Source organism: Pinus tabuliformis, chromosome 2_1 (assembly GCF_031772625.1).
Source record: "Pinus tabuliformis cultivar Carrire ecotype Pingquan chromosome 2_1, CPIR1, whole genome shotgun sequence".
Classification (NCBI taxonomy): domain Eukaryota; kingdom Viridiplantae; phylum Streptophyta; class Pinopsida; order Pinales; family Pinaceae; genus Pinus; species Pinus tabuliformis.
In genome coordinates this window covers 520,448,296-520,470,434 of record NC_142299.1, presented here as the reverse complement: position 1 = coordinate 520,470,434, position 22,139 = coordinate 520,448,296, and positions in this window count along the sequence as shown.

The window sequence follows — 22,139 nt, the reverse complement described above, 5'->3', positions numbered from 1 at the left end:
AGTATAAGCTCCCATGAGATCATTAAATAAACCGACCCTCTCAACCAATTTGTGGATTTCCTGTCAATCGTCACATCTCAACATGCAACCAATGCATTAGTTATAATCATAGTATGATAGAAGATAATCTACATGTCAAATATTGCATGTCATCATGAAAACATAACAGCATTGTTAGTCACCACATTCAGACTAATAATGAACGGCATGCTCATGCATGTCATAAAATTTGCATACCATTACCACATAAAACAACCTCATAAGTTATAACATCAACATATCAGCATCAAAGACATATCATGACACCGCATGATAAGCTAACCACATGTCAATATAAGCTCATATCATAGCATCATAATCTAGTATGCATATCATACCCATCATGAGCATACAACATCATTATCATAACAAAATAAATAAATAAAGAAGAACCACATGTGCATCATTATCCCCTCATCAAAACTATGTCCAATTACCACGTACCATCATATCATGAACCCTCTTCTCAACATTATACTTCAATAGCCTTATGTTGACATAAAAATTAACTGAAATCATAGTGTATGATTTAGATGTATCAAAAAATTTAAACAATAAGGCATGATTTAGACACTCCACAAAAGTATCTATCTAAGCTAAGTTATGCAATCCTATCTAGTTCATGACATAATTTAATCAAATAAATAAGGAAAGTCATGAAAAATAACATCTACATCTTCCCAAGTAGTTGACCATGGGCATTATTGGTCCCATTGGACCTTAACTTTCTCAGCTCATGATTCCTAAGTCCATGAACCTAGCAGTCCAGTACACAAAATGGTTCGACCGAAAGGACTCCCTACTTGGAAATTTGTGAACTCCAAAACAGTGGCTTGGTGTTCATCCTGATGATGGTTTACAATGGCATGAATTTGATGTTGGGTTTGTGGTTTTTCTCCTTTTTCTTGGTGTCCTTGTTGTCTCAACCCAGCTTGATACTTCGGACAATCCCTTCTGTAATGTGGACCCCCACATTCCCAATATTTGAATTTACCTTGATCGCCTATATGTCCTTGTCCTTGGCCACCAACTCCTCTAGCTAGACCACTAGTTATTTTTAAGTAGGGTTGGACCCTATGTTCTTCTAGAGGCAACCCAGAGGGTGCACTAACAATCCTATCAACCTTGTTTAGTCTTCCTTGGGATTCATATTGGTGTCCCCATTTTCTGCTTACACCCTCCTTGGGGGATTCCTTCTCTATATTTTCATCAGCCACCATTTGCCTTTTCATATTTATCATCCTCTAGACTTGTTTGGCCAAACTAGTGGTTGTTTCCATAGTGGTGGGTTTCCACATGGAAACTTTCTCCCATGCAAGAATCTTTCATATTGACGTTTATCATCTTCCATATAGTCCACATGATGGACCAATGCATAGAATTCAACTTCATAGTCTTCGATAGATCTACCATTCTATCGCACTGCATGGAAAGCCCCTATTTGTTGGTGTTTGTATTCCTCTGATAAGTACCTAGTTCTAAAGGCTTCCTAAAACATTTCCCAAGTAACTTGCAATGGGGTGACTTACATCTTAGTTTCTTCATTTACCCACCATAATAAAGCTTCTCCTTTTAGTAGACTCATTGTTATTTGAGCCTTTTCCCCTGAAGTATATGCCTTAAAGCTAAGTGCTCTCTTGACACTGATTACCCAAGCTTCTGCTATTGAACCCCCATCTTGACCTGTGAACACTGGTAATTTGCATTTTTGGAATTCTTTCGTAATATCAAGGTTTGTTTTTCGATCTCTGTCATTGAACTAAGAATTTGTCTTGTCTCTATTTTTGTTCCAACTCCCTTCCTTGGCCTTGATAATTTCTTTGACCTTGACCTTGGGAACAAAATATGGCTTTCTTAGTTCGGGTTTCAATCTCTGCAATGGCTGGAGGTGGGGTTTCCACCTCAAGGGTGACTTGGGTTTCTCTTTGATGCTTAGGAGCCATGATTCCCCTGTAGCAAACCAAGTTGAATTCCAAATCACTTCCAAAGGACTTTCACACTTACCCAAAAATGGCACATTGCGACGCATTATGATCATATAATAAGGTGATCAATAATCATTCAATAATTTTATAAAAACTTATAAAATAATTATTCAATAATTATAAAAAAAAAAAAATATTATAATCCTTCAATAATTCAATTTTTTTATAAACCATAATACAAAAATTACATAAACATCCCCAAAAAAAAAATTACTGTCACGCCCCTACACCTGCGGTGATCTTCCAACCGCTTGTAGCGAGGTGCGGCACCACCGAACGCTTTCTTTTTAACAATACTAACGTTTATGGACTACGCCTTTTTCCAACATAAACATACTTAACTTATATTTTGCAACCGAGTAAAAGCAATATCCTTTATACTTTAATGAAGACCATTCTTATTCATCATTCATGTACAATTAACCGAGAACAACAATTGCAATAATCAAGTACAACGGGAGGGGCAACTCCCAGAAAGTCTGCCCAACAGTATATTATAACAGCTTCTTCAATTTTACAATACAAGTGTGCTTGACAAACTTCAAGCCAACACTTAGAATAATTTTACAACAGGCATAGAACAGCCTTATACATCATTTTCTGCACCTTTGCATAAGAAGGAGTGCTCACCCGAGCCACTCAACCTTCCTACCAAATCCTGCATAAAACTGCACGCTAGAACTTCCTTAACCCATGCACCCTTGTCCACTGTTCACATAAGACAAACTTTACAAAGTCCTTAATCCTTATGCGCATGAGAAGTGCGCATATTATTCTAAGACTTCGCACCTTTTTACCCTTGTCTTTATGCGAGAGTCTTCAAGCGAAGTGCGTTGTCAAAATGAGCTCCACGTCCATGTATTTATACCCATCCTCACGTAGGTTTGTGAAGGGGTGTGTAGCCTCATGGCCGACCCCCATATGTTCATAACTTATGCCCACAACGCATCTTCTTAAGTCGGCTTGTGGCTGCTTAAGTTATACCTCCAACGCATATAAATGTCGTTTTCATACTTAGTCGTTTTTGCATGTGTTCGCCTTTCGTCACACTATCGTCGCATTCTTGTCGTAAGTTTTGTCGCACTATCGTCGCAAGCTCGTTCGGCACGCGCCCGTCGTGCGCCCGCGCGCCCGCCCGCGCCCGTGCACGATCGCCCGCCCGGCGCCCGTCGCACCCGCAACCGGAGGTCTTAACATTCTCCTCCACCTGAAATCGTTGTCGTCCTCGACAACATATTATCATCCATGATGTTGACTCCTCCACATAAAGCAAACATCACTGCAACATATGTAGAGCAACTGTCTCCACCATTTCTCATTTCGGATGTCCATGATCATTGCCCACTTTGCCACAATCTCACCATGCTGCTCTTCATCATGGAAGGTTCAGTCCCTCCAACCCAAGCTACATGTTTACCGCAACAATGTGTCAATGTCATCATCACCATGTGCAAAACTGCCCATGATATGTTAACACACCTCAACTATGTGCCAACATTTCATCTCAACAATATGTCATATACCGGATGTCATCTCAATCCATGATTCACTGACCTCCTGTCCTCATCATGTGTCCTCATGTGAACTGCTGCCATGATACTCCAACATGATGCCAACACATCTCTGCTCACTACATGTCCTCATGTCTTGAACTAGTCGGGTGGCCGGTCCAACTGCACGCTCAAACCATGAGAGTGAACATCCTCATGCCATCATCAGTTGTTTCTCAAAACATCCTGTCACATCCTCAACTCGATCAAGAATCCATCTCCATATAAGTGTAAGCCATGCTCAGGTCCATGAAGTAGTCCTCATCTCATCTGCAACATGTTGCCCATGTGTGTGTCTCCCCCATATGAAGAGATCATCTCATCAAACCAACTCTTGATGTGCCCCATTCAGGTCCATGAAGTCCTCTCCATCATCTGCAATGTGCCATCCACAAGTCTCCATAGAAACAAGTATGTCCTTGTCTCATCTATCCATGTGCTGTCCATGATCCTCGATCAAATCAGCTCCCATGTATAGAAAGTCGTTGAGTCTCGGCTCAACCCATGCTCAAGTGTATCACCAAAGCATCATCATCATCATTGTAACTTCATCACCTCAAAGTGCCTCTTATCGATCCTCTACATCAAGTCCTCCCAAGCCATGTCCATGCACTTTATGCATCTCATACTACATCAAAGTCATCTGACCTCAGCTCCTCAATGCATTAGACCTTTAAGTCCACCATACATGAAGTCTCTAAAAGTCACAACAATCTCATGTCCTCATGATCTCCATAACCCATCCCCATGTAGTAGGAATGCTCCATAGCTGCTCACAAGTCCATCCAAGTCTTCAATCAACTCTCGATGTGCCCCATTCAGGTCCATGAAGTCCTCTTCATCATCTGCAATGTGCCATCCTCAAGTCTCCAATCTTATCACTCTTGATGTGCCCCATTCAGGTCCATGAAGTCCTCTTCATCATCTGCAATGTGCCATCCTCAAGTCCCCATGTCACACTAGCAAGTCCTCCCGCATAACATTCCTGCCCTAGCACTCCTCTTTGGATGTCCCTTGACATCTCTACAAGTGCTTCCACACAATGTCCTTGCATAGGTCTGCCATGCTCCATGCCTTCAAGTCTCCAACCTAATGTCCATGACTAAGCTGCCCATGTAGCCCAACCAAGTAGACACATCACAACATCTGGCCATCTCATCCAAGTCTTCGATCTTCGGTTTAGTGAACTCGGTCACCCAACCATCTCATCATATCATCATGTCATGAGCCTCTTCAACATAGCTCCTCCACCAAAGTGTCCATCAAGACTATCTCTTGGTCTCGGCCATGAGAAGTCCACCCAAAACATCACAAGCGTGTGCCCTCCTTTTTTGTTCATGAGTCATGCCGGGCACTTAACCGATTCTTCATGTGGCTAAAGCATGACCCAATCCTTCACAACGATCATCAAGTTCCACCCTTGTCACGGGCCATTGCACCTTCTATCACAAGGTCACAAGTAACCCCAACAAGTCCTGCAACAATCGACAATCCTTGCTTCCCCATACAAGGTTCCATCATAGACATCCATGGTAAGATGCTCCCTTGCCTTGGCAAACTGACTTTGCCCTTTCCTGCACACGGTCCATCTCCCAAATGCCCCAATGAAACACAAGTATCATCACTTACTTCATCATCATGAGGCTCCTCCATGTGAGTGACCTCATCCATACATGTTGACAAACTGCACGATCCTGGTTCGACTTGATCAGCCTCAAGCTCATCCTCCATCGTAGTCATGTCTGCAACATCATCAACTATCACGACTTCCTCTTCCTTGTTGTCACAATCTGCAACTTCACCTTGCTCCATTGTCCAACCGAGTCGAAGAAGCTCTTCCTCAACATTCTTTTCCAAGGCTTCAAGATCTTCACGGATTCAGGGCTTCTCTTCCTTCAACCTTTTCAACCTGTCCAAGGTAAGCAAGAGCTTCCTTTCACCTTTACCCAAACTTGTCATGCCTTGTTGTCCACTGTCATGAGCAACCCAACTCATCAGCTTCAAACCTGTACTTCGTCACGAGCAAACCTGGCTCTGATACCAACTGTCACGCCCCTACACCTGCGGTGATCTTCCAACCGCTTGTAGCGAGGTGCGGCACCACCTAACGCTTTCTTTTTAACAATACTAACGTTTATGGACTACGCCTTTTTCCAACATAAACATACTTAACTTATATTTTGCAACCGAGTAAAAGCAATATACTTTATACTTTAATGAAGACCATTCTTATTCATCATTCATGTACAATTAACCGAGAATAACAATTGCAATAATCAAGTACAACGGGAGGGGCAACTCCCAGAAAGTCTGCCCAACAGTATATTATAATAGCTTCTTCAATTTTACAATACAAGTGTGCTTGAAAAACTTCAAGCCAACACTTAGAATAATTTTACAACAAGCATAGAACAGCCTTATACATCATTTTCTGCACCTTTGCATAAGAAGGAGTGCTCACCCGAGCCACTCAACCTTCCTACCAAATCCTGCATAAAACTGCACACTAGAACTTCCTTAACCCATGCACCCTTGTCCACTGTTCACATAAGACAAACTTTACAAAGTCCTTAATCCTTATGCGCATGAGAAGTGCGCATATTATTCTAAGACTTCGCACCTTTTTACCCTTGTCTTTATGCGAGAGTCTTCAAGCGAAGTGCATTGTCAAAATGAGCTCCACGTCCATGTATTTATACCCATCCTCACGTAGGTTTGTGAAGGGGTGTGTAGCCTCATGGCCGACCCCCATATGTTCATAACTTATGCCCACAACGCATCTTCTTAAGTCGGCTTGTGGCTGCTTAAGTTATACCTCCAACGCATATAAATGTCGTTTTCATACTTAGTTGTTTTTGCATGTGTTCGCCTTTCGTCACACTATCGTCGCATTCTTGTCGTAAGTTTTGTCGCACTATCGTCGCAAGCTCGTTCGGCACGCGCCCGTCGTGCGCCCGCGCGCCCGCCCGCGCCCGTGCACGATCGCCCGCCCGGCGCCCGTCGCACCCGCAACCAGAGGTCTTAACACTTCAATAATTCAATTTTTTTATAAACCATAATACAAAAATTACATAAACATCCCAAAAAAAATATAATTCCTTAATATTAAACTACATTAAAAACATGTTGAATTCTCAAAATATTAAACTCATACATTTTACTAACAAAACAATATTAGTTTGCCTCATCAAACTAACACATTAAAATTATCCTTACTACATCGAAATAAACCGTTACCCCATTAAATAACAATTAATACACTTCTACCTTTCCATTTAACAAAATAAACCCTTGTATTCCTATTACCATGATTAGTGCATATTTGCTATTTTCTTAACATGAAGTGTATTTTCCCCAGAATGAGCTCAAATATTTGGTGGCTAATTTTTTCATATGATAATCCTATTTTTGTCTTTACTGGAATCATGATAGATATAGTGCAAAGCTATTAAAGTTTTCTCTAAATTCCATTGCAAAAATTATTTTAATGATGGTATAAAAAGTTTTGTAACGTGAGCACTTCTACTATAACCAAATCATTATTATAGATATATTGTACATTCCCACACCAATAAGTGCCTCAACTCTTAATGTAAAAGTTATCTTTGTAGTTTAATATATGTAGTTTGTTTGCGTTAACCAACAGTCTATAGTTGTAGTTTAATATATGTAGTTTGTTTGCGTTAACTAACAGTGTCTTTGGATGGCAATCCGAAACACTAATAATTTAGCAAGTTAGTTTACACATATTTTTGAATAAAAAATGGAAAATATATATTAATAAAGGGTGAGTTTTAGTTAATAGAAACTCAGTTGTTTGGCAGTTTTGTAATTCATTCCATATGCATTTTATTAATAGGAAGGGAATTTCTAATTTTGTATTTTAATATATATAATTTTATATTAAATAAATCTCAGTTGTTTTAATGGGTTGGAACTTACTTTGATACCATATGTAACAATTTCAAAATTAAATATGCAACTAATTATATTAAATATGCAATTAACAATCAACATACAAACTATTCAATTAATTAGCATAGAATTTTCTGAAAAACACGAGTAGAGACGATTTCCCTGTAGCGATGATATTGCTTACTTGTAATTTAAGAGTTGAACGTTATTGAATCTTTCTAACCGCAACAAAGTTTTGGGGGATGACTCTCCACCCAACTATAGACTCAATCGCACATAATCTTTCTACAGTTGGTCACCCCGACCCCTCAATCAATGTACTACTGTCTGGGAATCCATGGTCTCCTAACACTTTTCTCCCAAGAGAATGGATGAAGGAATGGATGAATCGCATTCTCCTCATTGTCCATTAAATCGACCAAACGCTTCCAAAAATGGAAAGGGGATCCACATGCATACATTTCATGTGTCTACATGCCAACTTTTATTTCTTTATTTTAAATTTTACTTTTAATATTTCTCTTAATTTAAATTTTTCTTATTTTATTCCTTTTTATTTTTTGTTAACTTTACTTATACTTACTATTTTTATAGTTTACTTTTATATATATTTATTTAGAACCTCACTTTATTATTTACTATTTTGTTTATTTATTATTATCATATTCTTTTCATTATTTATTATTTATTTACTATTATTATCTTTTATTTATTATTTACTATTGTTATTTTTCTTTATTGTTTATTATTTATTTACTATTATTATATTTTATTTATTACTTATTATTTATTTACTTATATTTTAATATTATATTATATTATTTATTTATTTATTATTATTATTAGGGACCTTACATTACGATCTTGTTTACTGAAAATCCGCACTATTGAAGACCCACAGTCTATGACTTATATTCAATAATGCCTCTCTTACTTCTAAATTCTTACATATTTGCAATTGTATAAGCTAACATTCTATTTGAACCTTCGATAGCTTCCTCTGTGTGAGTGGTAGTTGAATTGTTGATTTCAATTGGTGTTTTTCCCATTCACCCTTGTGTTGTTTATATGCATGTTGTTCCCTCGGCATGGGACCATTTTTTATTGTCTTTTGATTATTTAATTTATTAGAATAGTAGCTTCGATTTAGATCTATCTACTAGAATTTTGTTTGTTTTCAACAATTTCGAAGAACAACTCCTCACACTTCTTGAAAAAGTCATTTAATATTTTGTTTTGTTGGAGAGACTAGTGAGAACTATTTAAAAGATGGTCTTTATAGTCCACTACAACCTTAATGTTATGCAACCAGATCACAAAACAGAAGAAAAGATAGATCAACGACTTGAAAATTATCATCTTCGGGGGGCGGGCAACCTCCTTTACATCACATAAATGAACAATTCTTGGATAATACAAATTAATATAACTCCTTGGTATATATAAGTGTCTAAGGGGTCACAATATAATCAGAGCCTACATAACAATAACAATGTAAGGAAAGAAGAATAACAATAAGGGGGCTACACTAACAATAACAATAGCATGCCCCTCTCCTTCAACACTAGTATTATAGGGACCTAGCATGCCCCTCTCCTTCAAAAAAAGTGGTTCCCTCAACAATTGAGTAGTTTTGGATGCTTCTATATAAAATTATCATCCTCCCATGTGGAGTTACCTTCAACAGTTAAGGATCTTCCACTTAATGAGATACTTTGAATTTGATCGATTTTGTAGATATCGGGTTCTTGTTTTTGTGATTGCTTTAGGCTCCAATATGAATTTTCCTTCCTCGTCAAGTTCTGGAAATAGTGTTTGAACTAGGAGCTTGTCACTGATAACCTTATTTAAGCATGAAAAATGGAAAACTGGGTATACTCTTGAAGATGTAGGCAACTCCAATCTGTATGCATAGTACCAATCTTTTGTAACACCTTGTAAGGACCATAGTACTTTAGTGATCATTTATTATCCTTCTTAGCTTTCTTGAGGGACATTTGTATGTATGGTTGTAGTCGTTAAAATAACCAGTTACCTATTTCAAAACTTCTTTCACTGCGATGTTGATCTCCCTGATGTTTCATTCGATTTTGCGCTAGAGTGAAGTTATCCTTTAAGAGTAGCCGAACTTGTTGTTGATACTTGATGTGATCTTCCACTGCTTGAACCTTTGAATTTTCTCTTAAAGATGATGTGATGGGTTGTGGATGATATCCATAAAGTGTCATAAATGGGGTCATTTTTGTTGCAGTATGGAAGGAAGTGTTATACCACTATTCAGTTGGAGGTATCCATTTTACCCATTGTTTTTGTTTATCATATACAAAGCAATGAAGATATTCTTCCAAACCTTTGTTCATTATCTTAGTTTTCCCATCAGATTTAGGATGATAGGATGAGCTATGAGCTCATTGAGTACCAAGACAGGAAAATAATTTCGTCCAAAAATTTCCTATGAAAATTGAACCTTTATCACTTACAGTAATCTTTGGGTTTCCATGTAGATATTGAATTGTTTCCATAAATGCATTAGCAACTAAACTAGCTTTAAAATGATGAGATAATGCATTAATTGTGCATACTTGATAAGTCTATCAACTACCACCGTGATGACACTCTTTCCTTTGGACTTGGGTAAACCTGTGATAAAATCCATTGGGACCTCCTCCCAACATTGACTTGGAATGGCTTAAGGTTGTAACAGACCTGGGGTATTAATTTTCTCAACTTTATTTTGTTGGCAAACCAAACATTTTTCCGCAAACTTTTGAATATCAGATTTAAGGCCATCCCAAAAAAATTATTTCTTGGCCCAATGGTAAATTTTTAAAAAACCTAAGTGCCCTCCTAAAGGAAAGGGGTGCAATTCCAAAAGAATCTTTTGTTTGAGTTGGGAATTATTACATGGATATAAGCAGTCTTTGTACCATAATGAATCATTTTTCCAGATAAACTATCAGATGTACTTGGATCTTGCTGCAATTTTTTAATGAGTGTCCACACTTCATCATTCCATTCCTCCCTTGCTTTAGTTATCCAGTCATGTTAGATAATAGAAATGGCATAGAGAAATGCTTCCATGTCCTCATGCCTTCTTGAGAGTGCATCTGCAGCAACATTTTGCTTCCCTTTTTTGTAGATTATTTCAAAGTCTTAACCCAAATATTCCACCTCTTGTACCTCGAAGAAACATTTGGAGGTTTTTTCATACAATTGTTTCTCCTCCAATAATTTGAGCACCCTGTCAACATGTTGAACATGATCCTTCCTAGACTTGTTGTAGATTAGTATATCATCAAAAAATGTTAATACAAATTTTCTAAGGAAGGCTTTAAAAATGGAATTCATCAAACCTTCAAATGTGGAAGGTGCAATAATAAGGCAAAAAGGCATGACCAAAAATTCAAGACTTCATGAGTTCTAAATGTTGTTTTCGAAATGTCTTCAACCTTCATTCTAATTTGATAGTATCTTGAACGAAGATCCATCTTGGTGAAGTAAATTTCTCCATATAATTCATCAAAAAATTCACCAATGACAGGAATGGGAAACTTATCTTTAGTAGTGAGCTTGTTGAACTCCCTAGAATCAGGACACATACACCATGACCCATCCTTCTTGTATACCAATACTACTACAGTGTAGAATGGATTTTGGCTAGGTTGAATTATACCTGCCTATAGCATTTCTGCAACCATATGTTCACTTTCACTTTTGGGTATAAGGATATATGTAAGTTCTGATATTTGGAGGAACACTTCCTAAAATCAAGTGAATAGCATGATCATGATCATGATCATGAATAGTTGGGAGGCCTTTGGGAATCTCAAAATCCTTGGAATGATTGTCGAAGATTCTTTGGAGATTTGGAGAAATAGATGATTTTGATGTTTGAACATCTAATGAGCATAATTGTGCAATTATGCCTCGTTGTTCTTTATTTAAAAGATTTGGCATGCCATTATATTTTATTATCTTCCCTGATTTCTGTGTGATGCCCCTTAATTAAATTTCCTTTCCTTCTCGGGAAAATTTTAAGAAAAGTTCTTGAAAAATAAAAGTTATCGCCCCCAAAGATTATAAGCATTGGACTCCTAATACAACATCAACACCAATCATTGGAATGGAAAGAATTGGACTATTCAATACACATTATCCATGGTTAAATTGATATTATGGAACTTCCTTAAGTAATTTATAATTCCTCTATTTGCAACCATCACTTGACACTCTGGTGTTGGATATAGAAACAAATTCAATTCCTTGGCTATCTTACAATGAATAAAATTATGGGTACTACCAAAATCGATCATCATTATTACATTTTTCTTCTTGATATATCATTTTATCTTGATAGTTTGAGTGGAAATTCCTACCAATGCATTGCAAGATATGGATGGAGTCATTTATTCTTTCTATCGGGTTGGTTCCTACTGTATATCCTCTTATTTTGATGTTTCTTGTTCCTTTTCTTCCTCCTCTTCACAATCTATGTAAAATAATTTCTTCTCAGCACACTTATGACCCTTAGTGTATTTTCTATCACAACAATAAAAAATCTCTTTTGCTCTTTTTTCCTCCAGTTGTTGTGGTATCAACCTTATGGGTTTTGGGAGGCTAGGAGTAGCAACACTTCCATATTTATAATTGTGAGTGGTAGACTTCCTTGTTGCCATAATTTTGTTTCCAAATTTTCTTTCCACCTTGAATGTCTTCTCCAATGAATCAAGTTCCCAAAGGTAAACCTCATGTTGAATGTTATCCTTTAAAGTCCCTATGGAAATCCTATGCTCCTTTGGAATATCATTTACCTTGATATTCAATCTTTGTAATTCTTCGATGTGCTCCTCCACTGAACCCTTTTGTTTGAGATTTATTATTTAGCTAAAGAAGGTATTTCTATTTGTATCATGATAATTTGTTACCAATTCTTCCATAAAATTTGTCCAAGTGACAATTGATTTATGAGAACAAAGCCATTGATACCACACAAACTAATTTTGTTCTAAATATAAAGATGTAATGTGTACCTTTTGTGTGTTCGGCACATCATGTAGATCAAAGAATTGCTCCATTTGTAGTATCCATGTTACCAAATCCTTGCCATCAAACTTCCTCATATCAATATTTGGAATGTGGTTAGTCTTCAACCCACTATTGGAGTCTCTAAAATCATAATTCGTATTCCTTTTGTCCTCATCATGATTTTCATGGAGTATCTTGTCACCACTAGGAAGCATTTCTTGTAGCAAATTTGTCAAACCTTCCTTCAAACATTTCAGGTCCCTTTTTATATTTATTTTTAAACTATCCTTCAGACCTTCCATCTTGACATTCATCATTGCTTCCATGTCAGATTTTAAGTCATTCTTCAAACCATCCATCTTAGTTTGCAGTTCATTTTTTGTTACTCTTTGCGAGAGCGAAATTTGTTGCGCTTGGTTTCGTAATTTTGATATATCATTTTGCATTTCTTCCTCTTTTTCATGTGTCATACTAGAGATTTATTTTTCCTTACTAGGCATATCCATTTTTTTTTTAGGCATATTGTGACCAAATAATGATTTATATGTTTCACTATGCTCCTTGAATAACTTCAAACAATTTTTTTTTAAATACACGCATTTTCCTTGCTTTTAGGAGATCAATATTAAAACTGTTGTATCTTTGTAATTTTAGATCTCCAAGGTATGAAATTTTGTCCTATGATAACCCCCTGAGTCTTATTTCCAACAACACAAGTCAGATCAAGATTGGATTCCTCAAGGTAAAGTTATGACCAATCTCCCATGATGACTTGATTATGGACCAGTTCAGTAAAGTGAACTTGAACAAAATTCCACGTGTCACTTTTTCAACCTTCGGCCCTGGAAATGATACACGACAAACTACAATATGTGCACTTTCAGCAACTTTTTACAAAACAAGTTTGATGCTCGTAGACAAATTTATGACGATTTTCCCTAAGTCACATGTTTGAGACTGAATTCTAGAGCATGGAAAATACCTAACTTCTTCGGACCATATCTCAGAAAAATATAGTGAACCAAGATCTAAAATGTTTATGTGAAGTTCACAAAGATTCTGGCTCCATGTGGTCGAAATTTTAGCTTATGAAGCCTCATAGAAAAAAACTTATAGTGAAAATACCAAGATGACATGTTTGAAGCAATGAAACCCTAGAATCCAAAACTCTAATACCAAATGTTATGTAGCCAGATCACAAAATAAAAGAAAAAATATATCAACAACTTGAAAATTAGCCTCTTCAAGGGGGAAACCTCCTTTACATCACATAAATGAACAATTCTTTGGATTATAAAAATGAAAAAACCTCCTTGGTATATATAGGAGTCTAAGGGGTCACAATATAATCAGAGCCTTCATAACAATAGTTATGTAATAGCATAGCAATAACAATAGTGGGCTTCAATGGAGTTACATAGGCACAAAAATAACAATAAGGGGGCTACACTAACAATAACAATAAGGGGATACACTAGTAATATAGCGACCTAACATTTAACAAAGCTAAGATATTTCAAGACAAACTCTTCACAGTTGTTAATGATGAATACACGCATAACATAGAGTTTGATGTTATTTAACTTCTTCTAGGTATCAAAGAGATCAAAGAGTTCCCTCCTTGGAATAGAGAGAACAACCTTGAACTTAAGTTGTCTTTCAACAAATAAATGTTTCATTATCAGATGCTCTTCAGTCACTTGTCAAACTTCTTGTAAAATTCTAGATATTCTTCCTTTTCTATAGTCTTCTCAATCCAAGGAGATATAAGATAGCTGATAAATTCTAACTTTTTCTTAAAAAGGTCCTTCAAATTCCTTTCCTCGTGGTCTTCCAACTTATCATTCTTGAACAACAATGTGATCATGGTTCCTCTACCAAGTACATCCTCAACTGTATCTTTTTAAAAATAATCGATAAGCCAACCTAAGATTCACAAGAACATTGTCATTGTGTTTGGTGATGACAACCAAACATGAAAATTAGAAATCCACATCACACTGACCAATCACGCTAACATTGGCACCGGTTGCAAAGGCTTCCATAAACTCTTTGGTGTCATATCTTGCAATGGTTCTCAAGTTATTCACAAGATTAGATTTTTTCATGCCAATACCACTGTCGATAATAGTCAAAAAATTCAAGCTTCCTATTGAATTCTTGACCAAAAACAATGTCTCTAATTTGGTTTTGAAGAAGCTTTCATGATCAACCATTTCTCCAATAATTCAGTATTAGGGCACTAAACAACACCATTTTTTATTTTTGTATTTTATCATGCAAATCATTATCAACACTTCTCAATTCTTTTTCTTTTGTTTAAGGACATGTTCTTGTGTTTAGATTCAAGCTTACACAAACATTTTCATTACATATTCAATGCTTCAATTTGCATGGTGGCCTTAGATTGTTTCTTCAACCATTTCGAGCTTCAATAGCCTTCAAGGAACACTTTGGGGCTACTCTCCCCCTGAGGTGCTTCACACTAAACATTGATTGGATACTTCTTTGCTCATGGGTGCCTTTATTTCTTTGAGTAGCTCCCATTAACGCCATGTTGACTTCAATTTTTGATTGAATTCATTTTTTGTTCTTTCTTACTTTTCCAAACTTTAGTGGGTTATTTTATGATCTGTGTATCTCCTTTTTCTTTCATGTATAATCTCCTTTGATTGTTCTCCTCCATTTGTCTCGTTTGCGTTAGGGAACTAGGCAACTTGCAATCTTTGGCTATGTGGCCAAAATTTTCACATATATAGCATCTTATGTGATCAAGAAAAGGGGGAAAAGGCTTGTGCCTTCTCATGTTGTTATCCTCATATGACTTTCCCTTTACATTCAATGAACTCATACTCTTCTTTGCATAGTATTTGCAATCAATAACCTTATGGATAAAAGCATCGCATGAATAATAGTAGCCATAAAAAGAATTTGTGTATCTAATAATAGATGATCTTCTTATAGGGAACGATCTTATTTAATTGCTTGCATGAGAGTACTTGTGTTTTTGCTGCATCTTTTGCTGATGAACCTTAATTTCGTTGTGCCTATAATCAACTGCTATATGTCCAAAGTTATTGCAGAATTAACATTCAACACTCTTCATTAGGGGGGCAGAGGACCTCATTTGGAACCTTGCAGATTTGCTCAATTCATCTCTAGGAGCAGATGGCGTTCTTGCACAGGACACTTTCTTTGACTCATTCCTTTGTTGTTGGTTATGTCGCTTGCTCTTGTTTGTTTCCTTGCCAATCATGTTGGTTTTCTCTCCTACATGTCTTTTTGGTGTTTCTTCATTATCTTTTGTGATTGCCTTTGAGCTACTGCTCTTTTCTAAGTTATTTCTCATGGATACAACCTTGTTTCTAATTTTTCACATTGTTTCTCTCTTTCCTTTAGTTGGTTGTTGATTACCTCTTCAACTCTCCTCGCTTCTTCCAACTGTGTCCTCAAGCTAATGATTTCTTCTTTGAACTCATGCTCTTTCTCACCACATATCTACGACAATTTCTTTTGATATTTGTTTTCAAGTGTAATTCTTTCTATTTCAACCAAGGATGAGTCAAGCTTGGATTGGTCCTCAACTGACTTCTCCTTGTGACAATCAGGTACTTTCACACTAGAATAATGGATCTCTTTCGACTGAAAATTTTCTTTTTGAGATGCCTTTTTCCTCTTTTTCTTCTCTTTTTCTCCACTATTGCTATGGAATCTCTTTCATGCATGACTTGCCACATGTCTCACATTTCTTTTGTAGATTTGAGATCTATTACCATCTCAAGGTCTAGATTATGAAGATTGTTGCAAATTGCACATTTAGCCTAGGCATTCCATTGTTGTTCTTGATTTGAGGGGGAATCTTTATTATATCCATCACATACTAGCTTCCGAACATCAAATCCATAAGCAATTATTTCATATTTTACCTTCTCTCTCCAATCCTGTAAGTTTGCAACATTGAGCACAGGAACACTTGAGGATCCATGATTCAACCAAGTATACCTTCCAATAGTTAAGTTAATACATAAGGAACCAACTCTAATACCAATTGTTGAAAACCTAAGAGCAGTGAATCAGTGTAATGCATTCATGGTCATTAATCTATAATTTTTAATTGTATTTTAATACTTATCTGAACTGGTAGATGAGTAGAAATACATGATATGAATAGAAAATTTAATATATAAACAACATTCAAACACAACATAAGAATCAACACATCAAAGTAACACATGTAGACACCAGATATGTTGAGAAATCAATATGTTAGTATATTAGAGTTGATTTCTCTTACTTAATAATTACTTGTGAAACTTTGTTGGTTTTTTATTTCTTTTATTATATTTCTTTTCATCAAGAAATTACCAAATATAAAACATGAATATCACAAGAGACAAAGAACACAAAGATGTAGGCTCCAAGTCAGGGCAAAACCCCACAAGGGGAAAAACCCAAGGAAATCCTCTTCTTACAAAATCAGATCAAAGTGAGGTATCCAAGACCCAAGACCAAGACCAAGATTGCCTCAAAGACCCAAGTTAACCCTCTTCCAAGCCATCTTCAACAAGTCATAGTCAACAAAAGTCAAAGTTGGTTTAATCTCTAAATTCTGGTCAATCCCTGAAATTTTGACCCTATGACATGTTGAGAAATCTAGGGCATTAATGATTAGGAGATTTCTATTCTTGATAATTGCTTGTGATATGCTTTTAATTCTTGTATTATGATATTCTCTTCGTTATATTAAAAATGTGTTCTTTTCATCAAGACAATTACCAAATAAACAATAGAAGATAAGAGACACAGTATGTAGGCCTGTTAGCCAGGGTCAAAACCTATCTCTTTGAGAGGAAAACCTAATAAGAAATTATTTTTATAGATCTTCAATTGACGAATACCAAGACCATGAAAAAGACCCTCGACTCTAGTGTCCTCCAAAGACCCTTATCACTAGCCTTGATGTTCTACCTCTTCCCTTTCTCGACTTCTTCTAGATCTCGAACTTCCCTCCTCGGCTTCTTCTAGATCTTGAACTTCTCTCCTCGACTTGTTCTAGAGAATCTCGGTCTATACTCTTCCACATCGCTCCTCTCCACTACCCTAGAGAATCTCAGTCTCTACTCTTCCACACTACTCTCAACTTCCCTAGAGAATCTCAATCTCTTAGGTTAACCCTATTTCAGAAATCCTAAGATAGTCTATGCTCCTTGATTAGTCTCTTCAAAAGAGAGACCTATAACACTTCTCCTCGGCTTCCTTCTACGAGATCCTATACCCAAACAATGTCACCTCATTGCAGCAACTAGTTCTTCGATCTTATCTCTATGCATTCGATCCTTCTTCTTTCGCACGTGAGAGAGTATGTAACCCAAATCAAAGACCCATAAGATTCTCTCCCTTTGCTACCTTTTACTTTGTCCTCCGCTCTTCTCTTCTAATCCTTTCTTCGAAATTATGTTTGGAGGCTCTTCTTCACTGAATTTCTTTCTCCTAAGTGAGGTCGAGTGTGGCTATATATACATGTTGCCTCATGTCCTTTAGGTCGACATGATCATAAGGAGGAGAGTTGTCATCATATTCTAGGTAACTCCATTCGTTGTAGGTCGACTTGAAGAGGGCTAGTGACAAGGTCTTGGAGGAATACTTTACATGGACAAGTGTGACTCTATACAATGTATAACACAACTTCATTACATGGCAATGACTCTTTTATTCTTTTATGACTAGATGAAAAAATTCCTAAAGGCTCACAATGGGAGCCTTGACTCAAAAATAAAATCTCTTGCTCATGAAACCCATGATGCAAGCATTACAATATTTTAGTTTTCTTCTTTACATCTTTTTACGTAAAATCACAATTACATGTCATTATGAAGACTAAACCTAGTTACACTTTTCAACATGGCAGCCTCAGAAAACCACAGAAGAAATCACACGTGTGAACAAAATTAGCGCAGAAATCCAATAATCTTCTCTTTCCTTTGACCTCCTCTCTCCTTTGACTTCGTTGGTTTTTCTTCTTGTCTTGGCACATAAATTGATTATGAATGATGAATTAATGATTGATCTACAAAGTGGTCGAGTTACCCTCAATATATACACATCCAAGAGGTCGAATAGCTCCCCTAGGACCAACTTATCCAAGGAGGGTCGACTTGGTCTTGTGGTGACATTTTGACCCTTTTGACTCAGAAAAATATTTTTCCTTTTTCATACAAGTCCAAATGGGACTTTGACTCAAGTACATTTGTTTGACTCATGACAAATTTTCATTTTTACTCAAATAACCCTACAAGCATGAAGAACATGCTTTGACAAGAAATGAAATAATAATAATGAACGTAATAAATTAATAAAATAAGTACATAAATGATAGAATTGTATTACATTATGAAGATTGGCACTAGTTACATTTTCAACAAGATGTAAGAGGAAACTCATAAAAGGAAAAATCGTGAAATTTGTTGTTGTAGTATAAAGCAAGCACCCACACCCTTTTTAAATTAGCGTTTGTAGGCACCCACCTACAGGAGGATCCAAACTCTCTTCTATTTTGCAAGCTACAACTTACTAGAAGTAAACACTCATATTAAAGTAATTTCTATAAACTTCTACCTACAAGAGGCCTCTACCTCGATTCTCTTCTACAAGCTACAACTTGTTGGAAGCACCAACTTCCACTTAAAGGCTCTAACCTATTGGTTTTTAGGCTACTACCTAAAAGGAGACATGAATCCCCTAATACATGAAAGTTTTAATATGTTGGTTTGCCTAGTCTTTAGTTATGAATATTGTCATCCCTTTGTCTATGTTTTGTATTTTGTCTCTGTGTCCTCTTCCTCAATCATGCTTCACAGTTGCTCCTCATTCTCTTTCTCTCTTTGTTAGATAATTCACAAACTAGGTCTCTCATACAACTCAATCAACTCACTAACCAACTATTTTTCCATCCAAAAGCACATCTTTCTATATACTTAGCTTGTTGACTGTCAATATTCAATGCAAGAATCTAAAATGAAAGTTTGGCACTCGGTGTCCTAGCTATTCATTTCACATTTTTCATATTTTTAATATTGAAACAAAATAATTTATATTGACCACTATAATGATTGCATAAGCCAAGGACTAAGAAATTCCAAGGATCTACATCATAACATCTTCGAGTATTTCCAACATATTTAAGTATTTACATCACAGCGCCTGCACTTGTGGCAAATCCATACCTCTGACAAGCTTCATACTCACTCACAACTTTACCTAATCAACAATACATACATAGGGACAACAATACATAACAATATCAATGATAAATACCTCTAATAATGAATATCTTTTTATATAAATCCCAAAGGCCATATCTCTATTTTGCATCACTCATTGGACAATCAAACTAAATTGAACATTCTATCAATGAACGTCTGACCAAGAACTGAACTATTTGGATAAGCAAGTGCTTCGTATTTAAACTTTAGGTGGATGCATACAAGCAACTGCTTCATATTACACAATGATCAACATAGGAAGGTTCCTTCAACACCCTTTGTCATCAATGACAACTTCACCAACACAACCCAATAACCATGACAACATCCTCAATCCCTATCTAGGTTAGGATTCTAATTAACATTCACTTCAAAGAACATGTCAAAAAAGGTTAGAAACTCCCTATGGAGAATTATCCACGTTAGCAAAGTGAAAATCAAAAATTCATCTCCTATAAAGGAATGTGTGTGGAAATGGAATTGAGTGGCAAACTATTGGATAAGGTTATCCTAGAATGTGATGACATGCAATGACCCCAAACATTATACAACACAAATACAACATGATGTTGCAATTCATTTCATGATATCTTTTCTAAATCTAATAAAACAAGTAGAAAAAGTGATACATCAATATACTTCTTAGAAGTGGAATGTAATGGATTCCAAATAGTCAAGAGATGAAAAAATAGAAGGCCCAATTGGGATAGAAAGAAATTTGAATGTAGTAGGTCGATTAAGACATAAAACATATGAAAAACATCAAGAAACAATTAGAGGAGAACCTCCTAATGATATCCAAAGCAAAAAAAAATTGCATTTGGGAAAGAAGACCCAAAAGAAGACAATGCAACATTACATAAGTTAATCAGGTAATCATTTCATCCATCAATCTCAAAACCGAACCTACAATTACAAAAAGTGAAACAAAACAAATAAACAACTAAGGAACATGGATAATAGGACAATGGGTTTCCATGTAGTAAAGCACATTGTTTCTTGGTTTTTTTACACCCTATAGGCTAAGTTACTGGAAACTCCTGAAGAATTTTCCGAAAATGCGGATCCCCATTTCTGATACATAAACGGATACGATTCTTGTCTGAAACGTTGTAAAAACATTTTTGTGCCATTTCAAAGAATCGGAAACTTTAGATTTGGAATTGGATACGTTTCCAAGGGATTTAAATTTTTTTGGATTCGGAAACGGATCCACAAAAATTGTGATCAGAATCCACCCTTAAAATGTTAAAAAGCTTGAAAATTTGTATAGCCATAAATAAATAATAAAAATGAAGAAATCATATTTGCAAATAAACTCACTATAAACAGTCTCATAAAATATTTTCTAAATCTATAGAAACAACGACACTCCATATATTTATCAAAGATTCTTACTAAGAAAAAGATAGATGTTCAAAACTGAAAATAAAGGGGTTTGATGAATGTCTTCGTAAAGTGATTTATTTGAGCGATTAATTTTCATTTTGGTTAAGGTTTGTTAATTGTCATTGATTTTGCTCTTGATTTCATAAATCCCTCCAATATAACAAATCTTCTCTAGCCAATCTTGTTCCTACATATAGTCACGAGACCAAGCTGACATTGAGAAGATTGAAATGTTCAAATAGGTCTTGATGGAATATCCCAATGATCCCATGGGCCTTTTAATTGTCATGCAAGGAAGATAAATATCATCTGCCATGCATGACACGTTCTCTGAAGGAGTTGGACCCGAAAGCACAAAGGTTGTTGCATTTCTGATTACATTATTAATGATGATGATAATATGTTGAATGTTATAATAATCACTAATGATGATGACAATGTTTATGCTAAATTGACGATGATGATGATGATTTGTTTATGTTGAATTCATGACGATGACTGCATTTTTAGATATAGATTCTAGATTCTAAAAGATGAATGGTAATATGAAATATATATTATATATATATATATATATAGATATGACATTTCCTTGTCGTATCGTATCCTCATATTTTGAAAATTTGTCATATCCGTTTCAAAACCCGTATCTGTATCCATTCTCGTATCCATTTCAGTGCAACTTAGCCTATAGGTTAGGTCACATAGTTCACCAAATTTCATATATGAAATTCAAAAATCAGTGAATTTAAAATTAGGGGATTAAATTTGTTAAAATTCAACAAATGTCAATGTGCTAAAATGAACATTAATGCTACATCACTCGCTGCAACATGATTATTCCTCTAGTTGGAATGGTTGTCCAATCAGATACCAATGAATTTGTTTCACGTTTGAATATGCCCTCTATTGAATGAATGCCCTCTAAATTTGTTATGTGCCATATTGGTTGTGAACTGCAATAGTGGCTTAAG